The 23,969-nt window shown below is 40.6% G+C and overlaps 1 long non-coding RNA gene across 1 annotated transcript in view; it reads right to left on the bottom strand.

The window, feature by feature from the left end:
- Positions 1-13,244: 13,244 nt before the first annotated feature.
- LOC145722839 (uncharacterized) overlaps positions 13,245-23,969 on the bottom strand; it is a 51,043-nt gene continuing 40,318 nt past the window's right edge. The window contains exon 2 of the long non-coding RNA XR_014147407.1: positions 13,245-13,357. This is a non-coding gene — a long non-coding RNA (uncharacterized LOC145722839). The remainder of the gene's footprint in view (positions 13,358-23,969) is intronic.

Raw genomic sequence — 23,969 nt, 5'->3', positions numbered from 1 at the left:
CCACAGTCCGATCAGAAGCCCATGGAAGAGCCACACCCATTTATTGGTGGGCCAGGGTACTACACCCAGCACATGCCTGCAGGAGCCTGTCCCCAAAACCACACTGGAAATGGGTTCCCTGTGGTCCCCAAGAGCCAAAAGCAAGTCTAGCGTAGACCTAGCACTGAAAACTGATCTCAAACAGCTAACTGTTGACCTACGGGTGTTGCTCCTAGGTGAAATCTTACAATGCCTCTAGAAAGCTTTGTTTGATGGTCAAATGGGATGAGCAGGTAGGAGGGGCAGTGAAAAACAAATGCAGAGACTGGCCCCCAGAATTTTCTAGTTTTCTCAGCACCCCTACCTGAGTCTATTTATCAGGTTTGGCAACTGGTAAACTCTCAAGCAGCAGCTGCGGACCTTTCTTCCGGAAAATTCCTCTGACGCCTATCTTCTCATCTGTCTCATCTGGAAGACACAAACACAGGAAGACTTTTAATGTCCCACCATCACCACTTGTAAGCATCCCTTCCAGCTTCTGCAGGCCAGAGGTACAGGATGCTAAGAGTTATAGCACATGCCCACAGTTTGTGAAAAGATAATGTCTACAGAGGAATTTTTTAAAGTTGAATTTGTCACTATATAATAAACATCTTTGTAAGTTGAATCTGCCAAGTGGACACAAAAGCAAACCCTAAAATATCAGTATATGATAATTACGATAATAACAGCTTAACAAATTTGTACCTTTGTAATTACCACTCTTCAGTGAAATATAAACCTTTTCTACTGGAATATGATGTTTTTTTTACTTCTTCTGATACTACTGGTGCCCTTATTTTGGTTCTGGGCCATATTTTAAAAATGACTGTAGAAAAGACATTTTAGTCAATGTCCAGAAAAAGACATTTTCTTTATAAAATCATTTCTTGATGATAGAGCATTCGTTTGGAACACTAGAAAATAGTTCAATCAAGTGAGAGCTGTGAGAACTTTGAAAAGTGTTAGCTTTTTGAATGTGTGCATCTGAAAAATGCAACTCTTTTATCAAAACTTATTGAAAAATAAAATGTGAGGTTAAAAAAACTAATACTAGCAACACTGATGATAATTTAGAAATAACAGCAATTCTGATATAAAACTAAATCCATACCTCAAGAATCTATGACATACAAGCTGATTAAAACCACTTGGGGATCTAATTCCAGCATGTTCCATTTTCTCCACTATTCTACACTCAGCATCTACAATTTCTGAGAGACTTAGGATACATTTTCTCTTGTTCATGGGGACATCCACAATGTGTGGATTGAACAAGTTTTTGCTCTTACATTTGGGAACACTCACTATATTTCCAGATCCTTTGAATAGTAGATATACTTCCTAGTAGTGTCTGTCTCTCTCTCGCTCTCTCGCTCTCTCTCTCTCTCTTTCTCACACCCACACACATACTCACGGCATTGCTGTTTCAGGAGTGAAGACAACAGCCAACTTCAACTGATAAGATTTCAGGAAAAAGGACTCAGAAATGGAAGTCTTTACTTTTTGAATATTAGATTTACACTGTGTGTTTCGAACTTGAGAAACAAGTTCTGGATGGAAGTTTTCCTGTGTCTTTAGGGCTTTAATCAAACCAGATACAACACTGTAGCTCACTCCTCCCCTAAACCCAGCAGCTTCGCTGTTCCGGTTGTGTTGACATGACAAATCACTTTGCCCCCAAAGTAACAGCTCCGTGCCCTTTGAGACAGCATGCCCAGGATACACTTTCAGATTTATCAGTTGAAGTTGAACCATGTTCCAAAGCAGCGTGCACTTATACAGAAAGAATGCTTACCTTTCAACTGACTTGGAAGCAGCCTGCTGGACGATAATCCATCAGGGAGGTCACCGGCCACATTCCCAGAGCAGCTGACCCTGTCAGTCTCTGGAAAGTACTGTTTATTCTGTAACTAATGTTGGATACCAGGCACGAGATACAGAAACTAAAAAAAAAAAAAAAAAAGTTAGGCCTAAACCTCATCCCCACAGGGACCATTTCACAAAAACAGTAGTTGCTAAGTTTCCCCAAATGATTTCTTTATAAGAATGTCTTGGCAGTCGTGGGGATTTGTAGTTAAGTGTTGAAAAGTTTTGCAGTACATCCAACTATCTACTTTTTTAGTGTACGGATGAAAATTCTTTAAGCTTCCCTAAGGACATGAGTGGTAGGCAAGGAAAAGGTTACTGAAAATGGAGTTTCTTTTTCTATTTGTATTGATTGGATTTTTAAAACACAATGGAAAGTCCTCCCGAAATAAAATGCTAATTGCTCCGGGGAAGGAAAGTCAGAATTATGCAGGAGGTGTCCATACAAGGCTGAACCAACTCCACAGTGAGACAGGACAATCGGCCGGCTCTCCAGCCACCAACAAATATCCACAGACAGTACATTGGTGGTTCACAAACTGACCCCCATACAGGGAGGGCAAGGAGAGACTGAAGAAGGAGGCAGGCTACTCCGATCAGTAGGTAGAAGGCTTAATAAGGAAGGACACTTGCATACAGGCTTGTCTTGGGCATCTGCAGGACAAGTAGATCTCTGCCCCTGCTCACCAGAATCTTAAAAGCTTGTATAGAAGCCTTATCAGGCTTCAGTCCTATGTACCATCCCGCTGGTCTCCCCAGCACACTGCTCTCTCAAGGTTGTGCCCTTGAAATGGCTCCTACTGTGGGAACAATAGGCAGAACATATATTCCAAGGACAGGGGAGGAGATGAGGAGCCTTTGATTGCCCAGGTTCAGCCCAAGGGTCAAGCAGAGGTCACGTCCTCTTGACGACCTCCTCCAACAGAGACCTCCACTGCACTTTCCTCATTTCCTACAAATTCTTTTCCCTAATTACTCTCAACAGGGTGAGTCCATGTTACCCCAGTGACCACTAATTAATGTCCAGCCTGTAGGCAGGGTTATCCAACTTTGGCCCCTGGTTTACTTAAAGGCTTTTTTTTTTAAACCATGGCCCAAGAAACTCAGAGTTTGAAAAACAAATGATTACCCATTCATTTGATTATCTGTAGAAACCATATCATCCTAGATTGGCCTTGTCATCCTATCCAACGTATGACCCCACCCTGAATCCTAGAATGTATAATGTATTTTTTTAAAAGATTGTATTTATTTCTTTTACAGAGAGAGACACAGCGAGAGAGGGAACACAAGCAGGGGGAGTGGGAGAGGGAGAAGAAGGCTTCCCGCCGAGCAGGGAGCCCGATGTGGGGCTCAATCCCAGGACCCCGGGATCATGACCTGAGCCAAAGGCAGACACTTAACAACTGAGCCACCCAGGCTCCCCAATGTATACTATATTTTTAAGAAAAAGGAAATATCACAATCAGATATTCATCATTTGAAATTATTCACAACACTATTCTCTTTCACTATTTTCACTAATTAAATTATTTATGTCGACAATCTCTAAGTGAATACCCGTGTAAAACATAACGTTATTTTAAGGTATTATTTCATTCTTTTTCATTCAGTTCAGTAATTTGACAATTATTGGCTGAACACCACATCCATACCACTGTGCTGGTGCTGACAGCTTTCAGCTGAGAGCTTAGTTAGGCATGAACAGAATCACATACAGCAGTGCACCAAAGCAGGCTGAATGTGGCAAGTGCTAAATTGAGAGTATAAATGATGTGCTTTGAAAGTGAAAGAAAGAGAGGACATTCTAGCTAGAGACATTGGAGATGATTTTACGCAGATGTTGGATTTCAGCTAGACCTTCTTAATCCTTGCTACTAAAAGTAGTCTTTGGACAGCAACATTGGCCTCATGTGGGAGTTTGTTAGAAATTCAAAATCTTGGATGCCAACCTAGAACTATTAAGTCAGAATCTACAGTTTAACAAGACCCACGGTGATTCCTATAGGCATGAAAGTTGAGAATCACTGATTTAGCTACTTTTAGAATTTAGAATTGACAGAGTTATAGGAAGAACATGTCAGGTGTAAACTAAAATAATGGAGGCCAGGGCGCCTGGGTGGCTCAGTAGGTTAAGCGTCTGCCTTCAGCTCAGGTCATGATCTCAGTGTCCTGGGATCGAGTCCCACATTGGGCTCCCTGCTAAGCGGGGAGTCTTCTTCTCCCTCATCCCATTCATGCTTGCTCTCTCTCTCAAATAAATAAAATCTTAAAAAAAATAAATAAATAATGGAGCCCAGAATATGGGCCATGTGTTTGAGGAATGGCAGGTGGACGTGAAGCATTTATGGAGTACATATGAATGATTTACATCTGTTACCTCGCAGTAATAATAGAAAACACCATGACCACTTACTATGAGTGAGTGACTCTGCTAAGCGACTGATACGACGCTATCTCGTCTCATGCCCTCAACAACCCCATGAGGGCGCTGCGTCATTGCACAGAATGGGAAGCTGAGACTGAGGCTAAGCACCTTTGCCAGTCCACACACAGAAAAGAGCAGAGCCAGGCTTACTCCCAAGCTAGAGTTCCCAGCCATTACTGCTGTAAGCCTTGGATTCTCCACTTTCTCCTGATAAACACTCCCTTAGACAGCAACCAGAGGGCCCAAATCCCCTGCGCAGAGTATCTGAGGCAGCCCAACCTCTATCCCTCCTTTCCTCCTGCCTTCTTAAACTCTTACACCTGACAAACAGGAGAGAACACTGACAAGATTGTTTTGGTGCCTAAGGTAATTATTTTTTTCATAAAAATTTAACTTTTACAAAATCTTATTACTAAACTCTATACACTGTAGAAAATTTGGAAGATACAAAAAAATACAAAAAGGTAATTTTTAATTCTCTGTAAAGCCACAACTCAAATATACCACAGTTAACATTAAGGTATATTTCTTTCCAAGTTTTTTCATATATTTCTAACTTTTAGTGTGATAAGGATTATAACCTGTATTTTTTATTGAGTAACACATTATGAACAATGTATCCAGTCATCAGTGCTTTTATCCATGAGCGTTTCTAAGAGTGTGCTGGTGGCAAACATAATTTTTGTCTAACCTGGGCAAGAGTCAGGGAGAGAGGCCAGACAATGCCTTAGGTGAGGCGTTCTGGCTGATGTAACCCGCCGTAATGGATGGTTCTCTCCTTTATCATCTTAGAATTGAAATTTGTCATATTAGGTTTTATTAAAATAACAAATTAGTGTATGTTGGAGTCAAATGAAATTATCAAACTTCCCAAAAATCAGTAAGTGAACACGGGAAGAAGCACTGTAATTCTATGGCCATGAACGACCTATGCTTCTCACTTTTACAATGTATCAACAAGAGCGCCTGATAAAATACCTACTGTTTTTCAAAAATAATAAAAAGTGTTGTGTTCATTATAATACGTTAGTAGTAATGCATACTCATTTTGTATATTTTTAAATACCCAAAATGTAGAGTCATCATATTTACTTATACTTGACTGCAGGTAACAGAAACAGACTTGAGAAAAAAATTTTTAAATGGTAATAATAATAATAATAATAAATTATAAGGACACAAGAATGTCTCATGGCACTCAGCCAGTCCTCCTGAGGGTTAGAACTAAAACCTGGAAAATCATAAGGAGCCAGTTTTTCCTCTAGGATCCCATGATCTCTTGTCTTTTTCTTTGTCCATCTGCTTTCTTCTTAGTTTTCTGAAAATTGGTTTTCTTTGTGCAAGTGGGAGAAGATGCCTGAAACTTCAGTCTAAAAATCACATGTCCCTCAATCCAAGGTATGCATACAAACAGAACCCTCAATTTTAAATTCCCAGGAGAGAGAATCCAATTTGCCCAACTTGAGGCAGGTGTCCATCCTGATCTAATCTGCCATCGCAGTGGAATGTGGAAAGGGAAGCAGAGCAGGGTCACAAATTCTCAACACAAAAGAGTAGAGGAAACATAATTGCAGCGGTCTACTAAAAATTGGGAAAACAAAACAAATGAAAAATAAGGCCAATGTTAATATTTTGGTGGATTTTCTTCCAAGTCGTATTCCTATTCTTAGATTTAATAATATTCCCTCTCAAGCTTTTTCTGTATATGGCATATTTTAATTGTGACAATGATATATAAATTTTAGACCTTAATGTAAGAATTGCTTATCTTACTATAAAATTTTGAAAAACATTTTATGTCAGCAAATAAAGTTCCAATTAGTGAATATGTCACATTTCACCAACCATCCCCATGTTGTTGGAAACTTAGGTTGTTTCAAACAAATCTGAGTAAAGCATCTTGGTGGGCAGAAAGCTATCTCTCTATTTCGAATTATTTTATTCAAATTGGCTTCCAGATGATGCACTTTCCCAGACTAAGAAAAAAACAAAAACATTACAAGTTCTTAACAGGTAGTGCTAAATTTCTGTCCTAAAAGGTGACAGAAGTGTGTCCTTCACATATCCTCACCAGCATAAACTATATTTTTAAAGTTTGCCATAGTGGGCACTTAAGAGAGACATAACATTTACTGTTATTCTTTTCTTTTTCAAGATATTTATTTATTTATTCATTATTTATTTATGAGAGAGAGGGTGCGTGGGGGGAGGGGGCAGAGAGGGAGGGAGAATTAGAGGGAGAGCATCTCAAGCAGACTCCACACTGAGCCTGGAGCCCAGCAGCAGGGCTCAATCTCAGAACCCTGAGATCAGAACCTGAACCGAAACCAAGTTGGGTGCTTAACCAACTGAGCCTCCCAGGCGCCCCACATTTACTGTTATTCTTAAGGCAATATGGGTGCTAATATGGTTTCTTCTATATGATTGTTGAGACACAATCACCACACATCGCTCAATTAGCTAGCATCAAGCCTCCTGTGGTAGCCAGAATCAAAAATGCAGAATCATCCAGCAAGCACTGACTGAGCACCTGTTTGCTTCTAAGCACTGTGCAAAACTTGAAAATAAAAAGATAGTGCTATACGGTCCTTATCTCCAAGGGGATTGTTAGGCAAAGGATAAAGAGAACAGGTATTAGATACAGACAGGTACCACCACATCCTACTCTGGGCTGCCCTGCTTAGCTCTAGAACTTGCTCAGTGATAACACACCTAACAGGTCCTCTGGCCAGTTCTGGTCCAAACCTGTACTCCAGGAAAGCCCAGGGAATGGGAGCGAGCAACTCTGAACACATTCCAGCTCCAAAGTCCAGGCCTATCAAGCACATTCTGGCTTAACTGAAAGAGGAATGCCTACCAACATGAGCGGATGAGATATCCCTGTGGCCCTTATCCAGACATATCAATGTTGCAAGCCCAAGTATAACATCTGAAGCCCACAAAATCTACACTCAATAGTAGACGCTCATGATAGCATTCTCTCTCTCTCTCTCTCTCACTGACTACAATTTACTAATGTAAATGTTGCTCCCAATTTGAGAAGTTCACCAGGGCATCATTTAGAATTAAGAAACTGAGGCAACAGTACACAGTTAATGCACTTCCCAAGTTCGACAGGGTGTTAATATCGCCACAGAAAACCCAGTCTTTGTGATTATCTGAGTACCAGCTGTGCACTGATCAGGAACAGGGAGGAATTTTGTTAATTATCATTACCCAGAGGAAAATAATTAGTTGCTTTGTAAGGAGAACAAAAAACAAATGTTGCTATTTCCATTTTAATTTCAACCATTGAGGTTGATAAAACTCAAAATTGGTCTATGTATTTTATGAAAATCATAAACTCGTTACTGCAGCATTAGCAGATTGCATGTTAATCTTCATGTCCATAAATTAATTGGCACACTACTCACTGGATGATTGATACACTGTTTTTAGGGAGCATGAAATAACTACCAAACCAGAAAGTAAAAAGGGTGACTCAAACCCCCTTGAAGAGGATAATGCAATCCAGCTTTCTCAAGATTTCAAAACATGTAAAAGTCTCTTTTACCCATTTCTCTTTCTGCAAACATGATAAATCGACTCTCATTCTCCTCCACACCTTGCAAATGAATTTCAGAACCATCACAGCAGACTGCCATGGAGTATTTATTAGTCTAACTTAAGAATTCAGATCAATCGTAGCCTCCTCTTTTCAAGAGCCATTAAGCATAAGGACCCACCTGTCCACCTGGGCAGGGAATCACACTGCTGAGAGGGACCACTATTGTTTGGGACACATTATGGTATCTGTGAAATATTAAAGACAGTAGGAGACCATTTGAGTAGCTCAAAGATGCTAGAACTTACTGGAGAGACCAAGAAATTATTTTAAAACTTTTGGATTTTAAGAAGTCTACAGATTTCAAAGTGCAGGGAGACACAAATGTCAAAAACAAAATCATCTGAGGAAATTGGACCCCGGGGGGCAAATAAGCAGTCACACCCTTGCCCCAGGATCTAGAACTCAGGCCCAGACCTGCAAATCCTGAACAATGCAAATCCATCTCTCTTCACATTTTCCTGCCACTAATTAATCAATTAATTAATTATATGTGTCACCAAACGTCTTTCAACAGATCAGCTTTGCCACATAGGTTCACAAAAGAGCTTGGAACAGAGGATTATTTGAGTTCAATTTATGTCTTTGCGACTTTAGTCATTTATTTATATTCCCAAACCTTGGTTTCTTTTTTTTTTTTTTTTAATTGTTAACTTCATCTTTTTTTGGGGGGGGGGGTTCTTTTTTTTTTTTTATTCTTATGTTAATCCCCATACATTACATCATTAGTTCTAGATGACAAACCTTAGTTTCTTATCAGAAAAATGGGAATAACAATTCTCCCATAGTACTCTTTGAGGGATAAAATGTAAAAAAAGGACCACTACATATTAGTATTATCTTTGTGGAAACTGCTTTTCCTCCTGAGGCCACAGCTTATCAGCAGGTGCAGTGGTCAGGAAGATAAGAGGGCCACCAAGTGAAGAACAGTGAGGACAAGCTGGGACAGCCAGGCACTTCTTTATCTGTTCATCTCTGAATCTGGAGGACTTCCATTTCTATATTTCCACCAAGTTCCTCTCTTGACCAACCCTAAGGGAAATGGGACCAGAAGGAAATTCGGGAAATTTAGCCCCAAGCTTAACCAGGTTGTCAGTGGGCAGAATTCAACACAAAAAGCACATGCAGGAAAATCAGGTAGGAAACTGTATTATAGAAGTTCATGGAAGATATGACCAGGGGAGGCAGAAAAAAATGACTAGAAAGACAGAAAACAAAATAAAGAGGACTTAATTCACTAAACAAATATAAAGAATTCATTTTTAGAGTTAATATTAGCTAAAATTAAAATATAATCACATACATATGTCATAATTTAAAACAATAATTTATAAAAGTATAATAATAATTCAAACTAGCATTATCAAAGCCTACATATTGGAGGAGTCCTTTGCTATTACGGCAAAGCTTATTGTTTCTAACAAGAACACATTCAACTGACAATGTCACTTTGAATTATTATTTTAAAATTTTCAAATGTGAACATATTTTTCATTTGAAATGCTACCACAACTTTTTAGAAGAATAGTTCTTAGAGGTGATATGCAACTTGAGCCCCTTCTAATAGGTTTCCTCATCAGTGTGAAAAATTATGCCAGATTTTCACTTGTAAAGATTCTTCTTGTATTTGGAGGATGGAAGACCTATGAGGTCAGCAGTCAAAAGTAAGACCTGCTTGGGATTTTTGCTTTCCAGAAAATTTGAGGCAATTGAGAAATCCTGCCCTCTTTCCTCCAACCACTGAAAGTCAAATCTCATCAGAACTGCTGCTGATCCCCTCATGCATCCTAGATGCCAACAACTTATTGAGGTGTCTCTATTTGACTCACAAGAAAAATGAGCCGTAAAGGGCACAGGAGAAAAAGATCTTCCTAGCTTCATCTAAAAATAGCAAAACCAACAGCTTTAAATGTAAACCCATGTAAGCATCAAACACTTTCTCATAAGTGATACCTCAGGCATAAAGGAAGTGTCACCGGATTGAGAGTCTAGGTGTCCAACGCTTCTTGTCCTGCCTTTGATACTAATTAGTCACTTCGTCCCTCTGAAAACTTACTTGCTCACCATTCAAATGAGGGAACTAGACCAGAAAATCTCCACTTTTCTTTTTGTTGGGGAAGTCTACTACTGCCCATAGATAATAGGTTCAATAAATTCCATCCACCCTCTGAGCAAACATAATGCAGAAAGTCTCCAAAACTTTTTCAACTGCCTCTCTAGGGCCACAGCCCCCAAAGTCTCTATACACATACAGCTTCACACTTTGGCATCCTGTTTTCCTTATTAGAAGTCATAGAGGTTTGGGGCATCTGGGTGGTTCAGTGAGTTAAGCGTCTGCCTTCAGCTCAGGTCATGATCCCAGGGTCCTGGGATCAAGCCCCACGTCGGGCTCCCTGCTTAGCTGGGGAGTCTGCTTCTCCCTCTTCCTCTCCCTCTGCCCCTGCTCATGTACTCTCTCACTCACTATCTCAAATAAATAAAATCTTTAAAAAATAAAAAAAGAAGTCATAGAGGTTTAAAGTTGGTTTCTTTTTTTTTTTTTTAAAGATTTTTTATTTATTTTTTGACAGAGAAAGACACAGTGAGAGAGGGAACACAAGCAGGGGGAGTGGGAGAGGGAGAAGCAGGCTCCCAGCAGAGCAGGGAGCCCGATGGGGGGCTCGATCCCAGGACTCTGGGCACCCCTAAAGTTGGTTTCTGATAAGACATTTTCTCAAGACCCCAAGACTACTAACAATACTAAACAATAGCCCCTTTCATCTGCAGGTCCTCAGTCGTTACCTACGGTGTTCATGACATTGACATGGACAGTTTCACTTGAATATCAGTGGTAACCCTGTACATAATCAGTGGATAGAGCTGGTGACATTGTAGGTATTTTCTAAAAGAAGGTACTACAGGCCAAGGAGATTAAATGGATTAGCAAAAGCCAACTAGACATCATGCCTCAAGACCCATGGCTTTATTACGTTCCTTTGTCATAATCTGTTGAGGTATTTTTTAGATTTTAATGTCTATCAGAGAGCAATAATTTTGCAAGGCACAAAAATTGCATAGGATAATTAGAAACAAGATTCATAATACTAAAGTGTTGTACCATTATTGTTCACTCAAGCAGGCTGGTGGCCAGTGTCAACTCATTGACCAAGAAGTCAGTTTGTGTCGGTGGAAACAGAATTACGTCACTGTACCTTGATAAGAATTGCTAGTGTACAAGTTTACCGACACATGATATATGTACTATACGAGAGGGAGCAAATATAAATGCCTTCAGGAACCAACCGACCTTAAATTACTCAAGTGGGAATGCTGTAAAACAATGAGAAATGAGGACCGTGGTGAACTAGACACCTCCAGCCCTTACTCCCATACAGCCTCTGGCTGCTGTTCTGAGAATGCAGACCCACTATTTCCAGATCTTCTGAGCTTTCAAGAGAGACTGGATTCTTCCGTGGAATCTCCCGATTTTCAAATGTTAGAAACTAATTCAATTTTTTCTGCTGTACAGGAAAAGAAAAAAACACACAAACACCACTAGCCACATCTACAGGTCAGATTAGGCCAGCAGATCACTGATGTGTAGCTTCCATTGAATAGCGATGTTAACATAAGAAAATATTTGACTTGCTAGCCCCATAGGTTTTGGGATAGTGGAACCAAAACTGAGTCCTGAGGAACTAGAATCATGTCAAAGTAAAGGACTATCGTATAATTACCAAGCATAGGATGAAGACCGAAGTCCTGAAGGAAGTGTTGGCCTAAATTTCCACCCCTCATGCCTCTGACTCAGCCACAGAGAATGACTTCGTAGTTCCTGAGTAATAGATGTGGTCTGTCGCTGCCAGGCCTTTGCACATGCCAGTCCTGATGCCTGGATAGCCTCCATACGCTCCCCGCACTTTTATCGGTTTTCTTATCTCCATGCTCCAGATCTCAGTTCAAGGCCGTCTGTTCCAGGTATCAGTTAGCAACTCCACACCAACCTGACGCTTTGCAGGGCTACGCTCTACAGTTTGTAAGTCACACAGTACTGTGTGGCTGTCTTCTTGCATTTCTTCCTGATGATCCCAGAAGGTCCTCGGAGGCAAAAATCTCTGTTTGATTAGAGTTTGTGGTCTCAACTTTAAAAATGCTATCTGGCACATAATTGGTGCAGAGTATTTCTTAAAAGAATGTATGCTAAATAATAATGTAATAAAGAACAAAAAAAATAATAATAATGTAATAAAGATATATTTTATAGACTTTCAGATAACCAATTTGAAAGGTAAAATATTATTCCAAATAGAAAAGTTACAACACTTCTATTTTAAGTTTACAGATCCTTCTGAGAATAATTTCATATCTATTCCTTAAATTATAAGCTAAAGGCAGGTACTTTCCCTTTCCTCCTGCCCTAAAGGTAGATATGATGCTGGATTGATGGCAGCCATCTTATGACTATAAGGATAAGGCTAAGAGAATTGTAGAGGTGTCAGACCTGATATCATTGAATCATTGAACTAACTCTGCCATCCAATAATGTCTGGACTTCTTGTTAAAAAAAAAAAAAAGCACTGTTTTGTTTTGTTTTATTTTGTTTAATTCTAAGCTAAAGCACTTTAAAGAATGGCAGCATTTACTGAAGGAAAGAGCATTATTCTAAGAGAAGAGATCTGTTCTGGTCAAGGTGAATAAAAGATATGATTCCATATATGAATTAATAAAGAATCTTAGAGGGGAAAACTACACATAATGAATTAAATTATAATTACTTGTTCTCCTAACAAATGCATGTTCACCCAAAGTTAGTCATTAAATTGAAAAGGTATTTTATTCCAACAGAAAATGAACAGACTTTAAGAACCAGGGCATTTGTATATAAAGCAAAGAATTAGCTCCACCGGACTAAAAAATGAATAAATGATAAATGAATAAAACAATGGGGCAAAAGAGTAAGGGAAAAATCCATACAATAACTTTAACCACCTTTTTCCCAGCAGAATATAATGAATAAAAACACTTCCATTGTTACTCTAGAGTCACTGAACATGGAGTTTTTATAAAAGATACTTACACTTGAATAAAATACACTTGAAAAGGGGAAATTTTTAATATGCCAACTTTCTTATTTTATCAAGACTTTCATTCTAAGTTATACAATTTTTAGCTCAAATTTCAAATAATATTTGCAAATGAAAGCTAACCCAAATGGAGTTGGATTTTCTTTGTTCTATTTAAAACAATTCCCAACAACTTGTTAAACTATGACTAAGGCAGTGTGACTCAAGTACAATATTAGAAAAACATAAGTGGTAAAAATATTAAATAGTTTTTCTAGGAGAGTAGTAAGATGAGTAAAAAGCATGATTCAAACAGTCTGAATGGGGGAGGACATTACCACTAGCTCCATTTTCTGTCTTCAAATCACCTGCATCTTGAAATAACAGGGTCCTCATCTGAAATCAAAGGATGAGTCAGGATAATCCAAGGTACCTTTGAGATAATCAGAGGTTGTTGACAAGTGAGATATAGAGATTTCAAAAATAAGGAGGCTAAATGAAGAAAAATGAGCCAAATGCCAGGAATCCTCATAGAAGATGAGTAATCAGATAAATGCGGTTATCGATAGAGATGTGATTAAAGCATAAGTAAAACAATGGGGCAATGGAATGGAAAAAAGGAGACAATGTATCCAATTAGGGCAAATAAGCCAATAAAAGGGTAGACTTCAAGAGGGTCAGCCTAACTTTGAGATTTGATTGGCAAGATATGTACCTTATTTTGTGTATCATATGGTAGTAAGTGCTGAGATCAAAAGGGTTCATTTCCGCATTAAAAGGCCACATTACAATTTGCATGGATTTTGTTAAATTTCAGAGGGACCTCAAAGTACTCAATACCAAAACATATTTTTCCTTTCAAAATACACTTTTTAACAGCACTAAAGTGGAATCACTTGCAAAAATGGTTTAATCAAAATCCCAAATGCTAATTGGTAAATGTGTTATCTGCAAGCATCACTTAGAAGGCATATTTCACCGAAGTGAAATCCTCATTAGTTTTTTGTTATAAAATACAGATGAGAAGCAGGAAAGGCCAGAGGGCAGATATTCACATCTTTGCCAACTGTCTAATTTAGCTGTCCTATGTCTGTTATATACCATATGACTCATAGTAAAGAAGAAAACCCCCCATCCAGAATGCCAGGTTAACATAAAATTTTAAAACAGCAGAAGAGTGGGAACCATAACATCACATTGGGAATGAGGTCCCTGCACGCTGAGATTTCACTATCTTGCAGTAAAATGTGCACGTGTACGCTCTGTGTGCCTGAAATTTTATTCATAAAGAACATGCATAACAGAGATTAGAACCACAATGGACTCTATTCTGTGAGACAAAGGAATGGACAGAGGAAAAGAAATCTGGATGAGGAGATTCAGTGAACCAGCCTCAGAAAATGGAAGCAAGTTTTCTTACACTTTCTAACACACAAATGGACAAATGCACAAAATCAAAGCTTAGTAGAGAGTTGTATCAATTATCGTTTCCATGCTCAACCATTTAGGTCCCTTGACAGAACATTTCAGAATTACTAATTTTCCAGATGGTAGGAGGCAGTGTATAAAGCAATGCTAATGTTTCCATCATAAAATACATAATATTACACTCTAACAAGTGTACTCATTTATTTAATCTCATTTCTAACCTCACAAAATCAGAGCAACCTTTCTATCACTGTGGCCCAATTAAAGCTTTCACACAAAAACAAGTCATGCGGAGAGTCCTGATCTTTCTGAATAATGTGTACAACTGAAAAGGTCTGAGAATCACAGGCCCAAAGCTCGTGGCCAGGCAGGTGGGAATAAAATCTAAAGGATGGAAAGATTATGAATGTGGATTGACTTCACATTTACCACATTTACGACCTCAGTGGTAAACTTCTAGCTTTCTGAACAGCTCTCCTGTTTTGTATGTAGTGGAAAGCCTGAATTTCCTTTTGTCATTATCAGAATAATTTCACTGTCACCTGTCACACACGTTGCTGCACAGGATACATGTCACCTGTAGGCTGTCCCTCTCCTCAAAGCCCGTGCTTTTGAATGGAAGTGATCTAATGACCCCTTACTCTATCCACCCATGTATTAAGCAGTTACCATATCAAGGCCCTACCCTCAACTTGTATATAAGAATATTAACAAAAGAGCTCAGAAATGTGCATTTTAACAAAGTTTGAGAACTCATGGTAGGAACACGGACCATTCTACTGCTTTAATTGTGACACCTAATTCACTCTCCTAAGGATAATATCAAAATCTTTAAGTTGCAAATTTAATTTTTAAACTCCCCCTTATAGAGGGTCCACAGACTTAATTCAGAGGGCTTACTTAACCCAAATTTTTATGCCATAGATAGATAGTGTCTAAAAAAAAAAAAAAGGGTAGGGTTTCAGGCGCCTAGGTGGCTCAGGTGGTTAAGTGTCTGCCTTCAGCTCAGGTCATGATCCCAGGGTCCTGGGATCGAGCCCCACATCGGGCTCCCTGCTCAGCGGGGAGCCTGCTTTTCCCTCTCCCTCTGCTGCTCCCCCTGTTTGTGCTCTCTTGCTCTGTCAAATAAATAAATAAAATCTTAAAAAAAAAAAAAAGGATAGGGCTTAACTCCATGTAGAAACAAGTACATGATACAGGCCATGTTGCAAATTACTGGAGCAGAGATGGCCTTTTTATAAATGATGCTGGACAACGATTACCCGTTTGGAAAAAGAGAAAATTACAGCCATTTCTCATATCATACACAAGAATAAATCCCAAATCAATCCATGAATAGGAAAAAATGCCTCTTTCTTATTGCCGTCCACTCTCACACGACTACCACACTCCCAACACTTCTGACGCCAGAGGTGTGGGTTTTCCATGCCAAGCAACCCCGACACTAACTGCCTGGACTTAGCGCAGGCCCCAGAGGCTAAGGCTAAGTCCCAAACGACTGCCCCTGCCCCTTCTGGTGCCAGCTGCAAGCAGTGGGCTGTGAGGTTACCACAGCCTCTGTCTGATTTGGCTGCAAATCAGAGGTCCCCACAACCCCTTCCCCAAGGTCCAGTAATGTGTTAGGGCAGCTCCCTGAACTCAGGCAAACAGTTTACTTACTGTTGTTGACTTACCACAAAAGATATTTTTAAAGATACGGAAGAGCAGCCAGGTGAACAGACACATAGAGCAAGGTGTGGGAGAGTCCTGAGCACAGGAGCTTTTGTCCCTTTGGAACGGGCACCACCCTTCCAGCAGGTAGATGTGTTCCCCAACCCAGAAGCTCTCCAAACCCAGTACTTTAGGGATTCTTCTGGAGGCTTCATCACAGAGGCATGATCACTCATTAATTCATTTTCCAGCCCTCTCTGGAGACTGGAGGGGGAGAGAGGGATGAGGCTAAAAGCTCCAGGCTTCTAATCATGGCTTGGAAGTAGAGATATCCCAGCAGCAATGGGCACAGCGAGTGCACAGATCTTGATTTCTAATACCGTTCTGTACCAAAAGGAACCAGTGGTCCTCGGAGAAGTGGCTGAGAGCAGGACTGGAGAAGAGTGAGCCTGGAACTACAAGACGGGCCTGGAACATTTTGTTACATCAGCAGATAAGGATGTGCTTCAAAGAATAATGGAAATAGGACCAAGGCACAGTGAACCAGCTTGATGGGACTCTGGCCAAATCTGGAATAATCTGAGCTCAAAACTAAATAAGACTAATAATTATAGACCATTTGGGAACCAGGAAGCCATGTGTCCATACAGATCATACATACATACATACACACACACACACATACATACATACGGGAGAAGGGAGGGTTCTTGGTTACGTAGACTATCACGTGCTGCCTGGTAAACGTGCAGAGGGTGCTGAGGGGGATCACCTTCACTGTGTAACCACTGTAATAAAGTTTAGGCAAGAATCCTTCATTGATGCTAAATCTCAAGGGAAACTTAATGGCAAGCAGGATATCTGCATGATCTTCAAGTGTCCACAACCTGCTTACTAGTCGCAAGGGAGAAAATAGCAGCTGCAGAGAGAGAAACCGGACAGCGCTTTCACCGTGGGATGAACGTGGACATCCCTCCTGAGGGGCGGATGGACATCACGTGTCTCCAGACATACCTCTGAGAAGCACAGAGTGTAACCGAGTAGGGAACGCGTAACCGAGTCTCATCAAGAGGAAACATCACACAAACTCAAAATGAGGAGACTCCTGTGTTTAAAAAGTGGGAGGACTCTATCTATCTTTAAAATTGTCAATGTCCTAAAAGACAAAGAAAGCCTATGGAAGTGTTTCAGAGATTAAAGAGACTTAACAACTAAATGCGATACCTGTCCCTGACAGAATCCTGTACTGGGGGTGGGGGGGAGGTGGGGAAGAAGCTATAAAGAATATTTCTGGGACAATGGGAAAATTAAAATCCAAATTAGAGAAAAGTATTAATGTTATATTACCAAAGTTGACAACTGCCTTGTGGTTATGTAAGAGCATACTCTTTTTTTTTTTGAGAGAGAGAGCAAGAGAGAGAGAGCATGAGCGGGGGGAGGGGGGAGTAGGGGCAGAAGGAGAGGGGCAGAGGGAGAGCAGAGTCCCCGCTGAGCAGGGAGCCTGATGAGGGACTCGATCCCAGGACCCTGAGATCATGACCCAAGCCAAAGGCAGACACTTAACTGACTGAGCCACCCAGGCGCCCAAGCATACTCTTATCCTAAAAAATACTGACATATTTAGGGATAAAGGGTCATGATGTGTGAAACTGATTCTCAAATGCTTTAGGTAAAATAAAATAGCATGTGTGTATACACATATTGTTATATAAATGTATATGTACATATTCATATACGTATGTGTGTATTTGCATTATGTATGGATGTGCATATGTGCAGACAGAAAGAGAGAAGAGAGCATGCACAAATGATCAAGCACATTGCATAAAATGTTAGCCAGAGATGAAGGTGAAGAAAGGGTTAACTATTTATCATACTATTATTATTCAAGTAACTTTTCTCTAAGTTGGAAATTCTTTCCAAATAAGTAAAAAATACACACACACACACATATATATACACATAAACACACACGTACATATGTACATACCCATATGCCTTCAAGAAATGTTTGATGACTTCCCAGTGGATTTCATGATATGTAAAGGATAAAAGAGAAAACCATGGTAACAAACATTTATGTATTAAAAATGTTAATCTCTCAGTCTCAGTCGGCTCTAAAGGTAGATAAAATGAACAGAAGGAAAAGAGATTAGGATGTTCACTTAGAAGATAAAGGTCCGATGACCAGAGGTAGTAAAATCAGTCAGTGCTAAAGGAGCCATCCCACTGGCCCTGATGGAAGGAAAATGAAAATTCCTGTGTCTCTGGGGCACAGAAACTCTTCATTCAAACTCCAGAGGACCCAATGCTCCCGTGAGCACTAGTCATCTTTCCAACATACTACATTCAGACGTTCAGTTTTGTTCTTCCATTTCAAATTGTGGACAATTAAGCCCCAGGTTAATGTTGCTCCTTTGGGCCCTCAGGTGCTATTCTCTTTCTTAATGTCAATATTCCCCTGCTATGAAGAGTCACAAATATCTCTGATGAATGCCTTCTAAAGGAGGTGGCAAATACAGAGGACTGAGTCTCTTTATAGCTTACGACTCTTCTGGACATTAGGGTGATTAGATCTAAGAAAGAAAATTAAGATACTTTACTGAAGTTTTTTGATAAAATGAGAACATCCTTGATGGGAACTCAAAGCTTCTAAATATTGACACTCAGCATTAAAAAAAAAAAGAAGAAGAAGAAGAAGAAGAAGAAGAAGAAAAGAAAAGAGAAAAACAATGAGAAGAAAAACTTCTCCAAACTGCCCTGGATATCTCCCAGGTGATCCAGTAAGAACATTTTCCTGTGATTTGAAAATTGGTAAATTTTTTGTCCTTTTTCTTCCTGCCCTACTATCTTTTAGAGAGCATAATGCTGAACAATAATACTTCTTTAAATAAAATACTGGCAGTTGAAATGTGGATTAAGTCCAATCAAGACCTCTAAAAAATGCCACCGACACTTTTAAGTGAGTGTGATAAGAAGTCTTTCCAGTAGACAAAAAAGAAAAAAAAAGCATTTGCACAAAAAGGCAAATAAAACCCTAGAAATAATACGAAGAAAGAGAGGCAAGACCAGCAGAGAGGAACACTAATGGCAGCATAAAGGAAGAAAGCATAGGGTGCAGAACTAAAAGTGAAATAAGAAAGGGGGGAAAAAGTATTTGTCCTAGAGAGGCCAGTGGGGACTAAGTGTTCTCTGATGTTTGTAGAACGGACCCAGCCAAGGCACGATGGGACCCACTAAGTGTGTCGAGGAGATGCTGTGAGCACCTGATGTCCAACAAACGAAACGCTGGCATTGCCAACTGGAGAAAACCTAAAGCAACACCACCCAGTTTAAACACAACAATTTCCATTTTAGGGTTAAACATACTGGAAAAGTATCAGAATTTAAAATGTATAGACCTGAGACAATTCTATCAGTGGCATTGTGAGAAAATTTTTTTTTTTTAAGATTTTATTTATTTATTTGACAGAGAGAGACATAGCGAGAGAGGGAACACAAGCAGGGGGAGCGGGAGAGGGAGAAACAGGCTTCCCGCCGAGCAGGGAGCCCGATGTGGGACTCGATCCCAGGACCCTGGGATCATGACCTGAGCCGAAGGCAGTCACTCAACCGACTGAGCCACCCAGGCGCCCGTGAGAAAATATTTTTGAATGCTTTAAATTATCGCTGAGGAAAAGAAGACATTTTTATGTTGTAAGAAGAATGTAACTTGTTTTTCTTTGTTCTCATTAGTTCAAGTTGAAAAGAACCAAATCAGAGCAAGCCAAATAGCTTTAACAACTTACTGAGGAAAAACTAAACCACATTTTTGTGACAGAACTGTGTGTATACATCATTATGGAAATGGTTTAATCCCAGAAATGAAAATCAACTCTTCCTGGTCATCTGTTTTCTTTTTTCACCTTTTTTTTTTTTAAATATCTTCTGTCACAAATTTTCCCAGATCCATATATATGATTTTTCATCATTCTGCAATACTGAAAACTGACTCATGCTTCAATCTCTTTTAATATAACTTGCTTTCTTCTAGGAGATGGTTCTAATAAGAACGCTTCCTGGAATATTGATAAGAATGAGATATAATCTTAGCCTTATCAAACACAAAATCCAGCCTCGGTGTGATCCAAGGTATCACCCCTCTGTATCATATTAAAAACAGTTCTAAATCTGACAGGCTGAAGCATGGCTTTTTACCTCTGTACCTTCTAAATTATAAATTTTTCAGGTTTCGTGTAATCCAATTTGTTGTGTTTGTATATTACTTCTTAAATTACATTTAGCATGCGATCAACTCAAAAGTAAATTTACCAATACCATGAACCAGCTGCTCATGACCTCTGATCATTACCCGTGCCGCACTTTCAAAATGAGGCCACTTATTCCTTTGGATTTTTTCTTTTCCTAACTCAATCCATTAGATTCCCAAACAACCCAACTGGTTAATTAAAGGGTCAAGTAAAAATCCAGCAATCTCTAGAGACAAAGCTGCTAGGGCAATAGAGTCCAGCCTGGTGCCCTAGAGACACCGTCCACACCTTCTCCTGCTCCCCCTCCCCACTCTGCAGGAAATCCCAAGGGAGGAAACATTGCCCCCCGCCCCACCCCGACCCCCAACAAGAGTAAAGCAATGCTTTGGTATTTTGAAACTAGCTAGGGGCGCCTGGGTGGCTCAGTTGTTAAGCGTCTGCCTTCGGCTCAGGTCATGATCCCAGGGTCCTGGGATTGAGTCCCACATCGGGCTCCCTGCTCCGCAGGAAGCCTGCTTCTCCCTCTCCCACTCCCCCCACTTGTGTTCCCTCTCTCGCTGTGTCTCTATCAAATAAACAAATAAAATCTTTAAAAAAAAAAAAAAGAAAGAAACTAGCTAGGAAGGTTGATGGAGCCACAAAGCACAAGTAGAAACATGTGAAATCATTTAGGGCAACTCATTAATAAAGAACCACATGTGAAATCCTTCAGAGTGTGATGTTTGGCGGCTTGCAAATCAAGAACCGAGAAATCTCCTCCCATTGTCAAAAAGCTATTAAACGGGCTGTGTTGAGAGTCAATTTATAACCGTTTTTATAGTATTAGCACTAGATTTTTTTTTCCTTTCTGAGACTTTGTAAGGGTAATGCTTTCTGTATTATGTAAATATTATTAAAAAGTTAAATTATCACAAAAGACTTTTAGGCATTCGCTTTATGGGGCCATAAGTTTCCCAAGCTGAAAAGATAGGTTGGTTGTTGCCCGATTGGGTTTCCCCCAAACAGATGCTGAGATGGATTTGGGATCAACACCCCTAAAGAGTAGGGGATAAAGTTGGATCCGGCAAAGGAAAAAGAGGAACTTCAATGGTCAACAAGGCCCAACAAGCCTTGGCTGACCCAGCTGGGAGCTCTGGCAAGTAGAGCCCATCAGAGGTGGCCTGTGTTGGATGGAGATGGCTGGCTGGGTTTCACCTCCCTCCCAACTCAGTGCTTGCAGCAGAGGGAGACATAGGGCAAAGCAGCTCTCCACAGTTCAGGCAGACACAGAAGAATCAGACAACTGCTGGCTGTCTGCTCACTGCACTCCCCACATCTGGCCGGCAAGCTCTTCCTTGAAGAAAGATCTGGGCGGTGCACCTCCACGTCTACCAAGCTGGTGTTAACTGGCTAGACCAGAAAGTCCTCTCTAGTCACCTCTAGCAAAAGCACCTGCATCCTCTGCTTCATAGAAGCCATGCCATCTAACAAAAATGTTTAAACAAAAATGACTTAACATTCACAAACCACTTTTTAAAAAACTGGCAAAGTGACTATTAGGGAGGCCTGCCTCGAGCTTGTCCCCACGTTTGTTAAGCCGAGTTTCGTTGGCCAGGGTTGGCAAGCGTTCTCCTTTGGAAAAACTACCGTTAGTATCTGTTCCTCGGCCCAGAGCCCTGCAGTTTGGTCCGGTTCACTGAACCACACGGCAAATGGCAGGGGTTGGCCGGCAGATGTCCTTCATCTTCAAACACTTGCCGGAGCTAGCAGAAGCGAACCAGAGTGATTTCTGGCTTGCTAGGCAGCCCCCTGCTACACACCCCCACGGAGAAGGGCTTTCTGGTTGATTATGTAAACAACAGTCTCCACAGGCCCATCTCAAAGACCGCTGCTCCTGCTGCCTTCTAAGGAGAAGCAACTCGGCAAACTGATGTGCAGAACAACCCCTCCTCTGCCAAGCTGTCCCTAGGATTTCCCTCCTTCTCTGGCAGAATCATCTGTATCATCCTGCTCCCGGCAGGCATTCTGCTACGTTGCTATGAGGATTACACTGAACATAATCACTTGTGAACAAGAGCATGTTTTGACAGCCCTCTCCAGCCTGATGTTGCTGTTTTCCCCTCAAACTGAACATGGCAACACCGTGGAGAGCAGAGCCTGGACTCCAGAGAGTCCCAAGGTCAACAGTATTGCCATTAGCTCCAGACTTGAATAACGGCTTATCATTCAAGCTTGTTGAAGACCCAGCTACTCTGGCTCTTGATTTTCGTCCTAACGTGGACCCTCTTCCCCACAGCTGTGCGTCTTTGAACAAATTCTTTCTAGAGCTCTTGTTTCCTCATCTGAAAATGGGATGGGAGGGTGTGTGGTCAGTGTCGATGATAACTAAGTCCAAAATTCCAGGCGTTAGGATGCTGCCGTACATAGCCAAAGAAACACGCTGTCGGAGCTCTGTTCTCTATCATGAATCAACCACCTGGCAAGAGAAAATAAAATTTAAATGACACTCAGATGCCCAGACAATAGTGAGATTGTATCTCAATCCAATAGCTGTGTTTTTAACGAGAGAACAATCCATACACCATTTTGGGGAAGTGATGGGACAGGGCTGGGGTGATCTACTTTCTCTTTAAACCACCTCAGAATTTGCTTAAAAACAAACAAGAACCTAACTTTGGTTCTTCAATAGTTCATTCAAAAATAAGCAAACTGTCTTAAAGAAAAACCACAATGAAACCATTCTCAACTCTTCTACTGGGTGAGACTGCCACCTGCTGGTGTCCTTCTACTCTGCAGGCACACTTCAGAAAGCCTATTTGTGTAAAATTCTAATACTATGTATGCACGTGTATCTGATCTAGAATTGCAGAGTAATTGGGAAAGGAATGCGTCAGGGCACTAATGCAGGAGAGGTACTGTGAGCAAGACACACATGTATTTCAGTTTTACATTTAGGGATTAGGATAAGGAAATAACATGTCCATAAATAAATAAATTTCAAACACAGACACACACATACAGAATGATCCAAAAATTCTTAAAGGAAGCTGTTCTAAATTTCCCTCATTCTTTTAAAGGCAGACTGCCACGTGCAGCGCCTCATTTGGATGTGTCTGGAGTCTTGGAAGCTTGACTACCCTACGTTCTCCTACAAATGGACCTTGAGAGAGCATGTTTGGAGGTTCTAGCAGGGGAGCGCAGCTACTCGTAATACCCTTGACCGAAGAACGGTCCTCCTCTATCGGGGAAGGTCGTCCTCTTCGACCGAGCGCGCAGCTTCGGGAGGGACGCACATGGAGCGGTGAGGGAGGAAGGGGACACCCGCCTAGCCAGCCAGATAGCCGAATCAACCCTGGCGATCAATGGGGTGACAGATGTCGCAGCCAGATCACCCGCACATCCTCCCTCATCATTTTTAAGACTCTTTAACCTGTTAGTGATATGACATGCTTATAGAAAATTAAGGTGACAATGAGAAAGAAAGAAACAAACAAAACCCAGAAATATAGAGAGAAAGAAAGAGATGAAGACAGGGAACAGAGAGCGGATACAGAAAAAGAGGCAAAATGTAAAGAGGCAGATCCAGGCGCAGAGACGAATACGAAAACAGCCAGAGCCAGAGAAATCATGCTTAGGAAGCAAAAGGGAAAATCCTTCACTTTCCCCAAGCAAAAACTGCCCGATAAGGCAGAGCAAAACAA

This window comes from Leptonychotes weddellii, chromosome 8 (genome assembly GCF_054177405.1).
Source record: "Leptonychotes weddellii isolate Sample4059 chromosome 8, ASM5417740v2, whole genome shotgun sequence".
Classification (NCBI taxonomy): Eukaryota; Metazoa; Chordata; class Mammalia; order Carnivora; family Phocidae; genus Leptonychotes; species Leptonychotes weddellii.
Note: the sequence above shows the minus strand (reverse complement) of the source record. Positions and strands in the feature narration are given on the sequence as shown.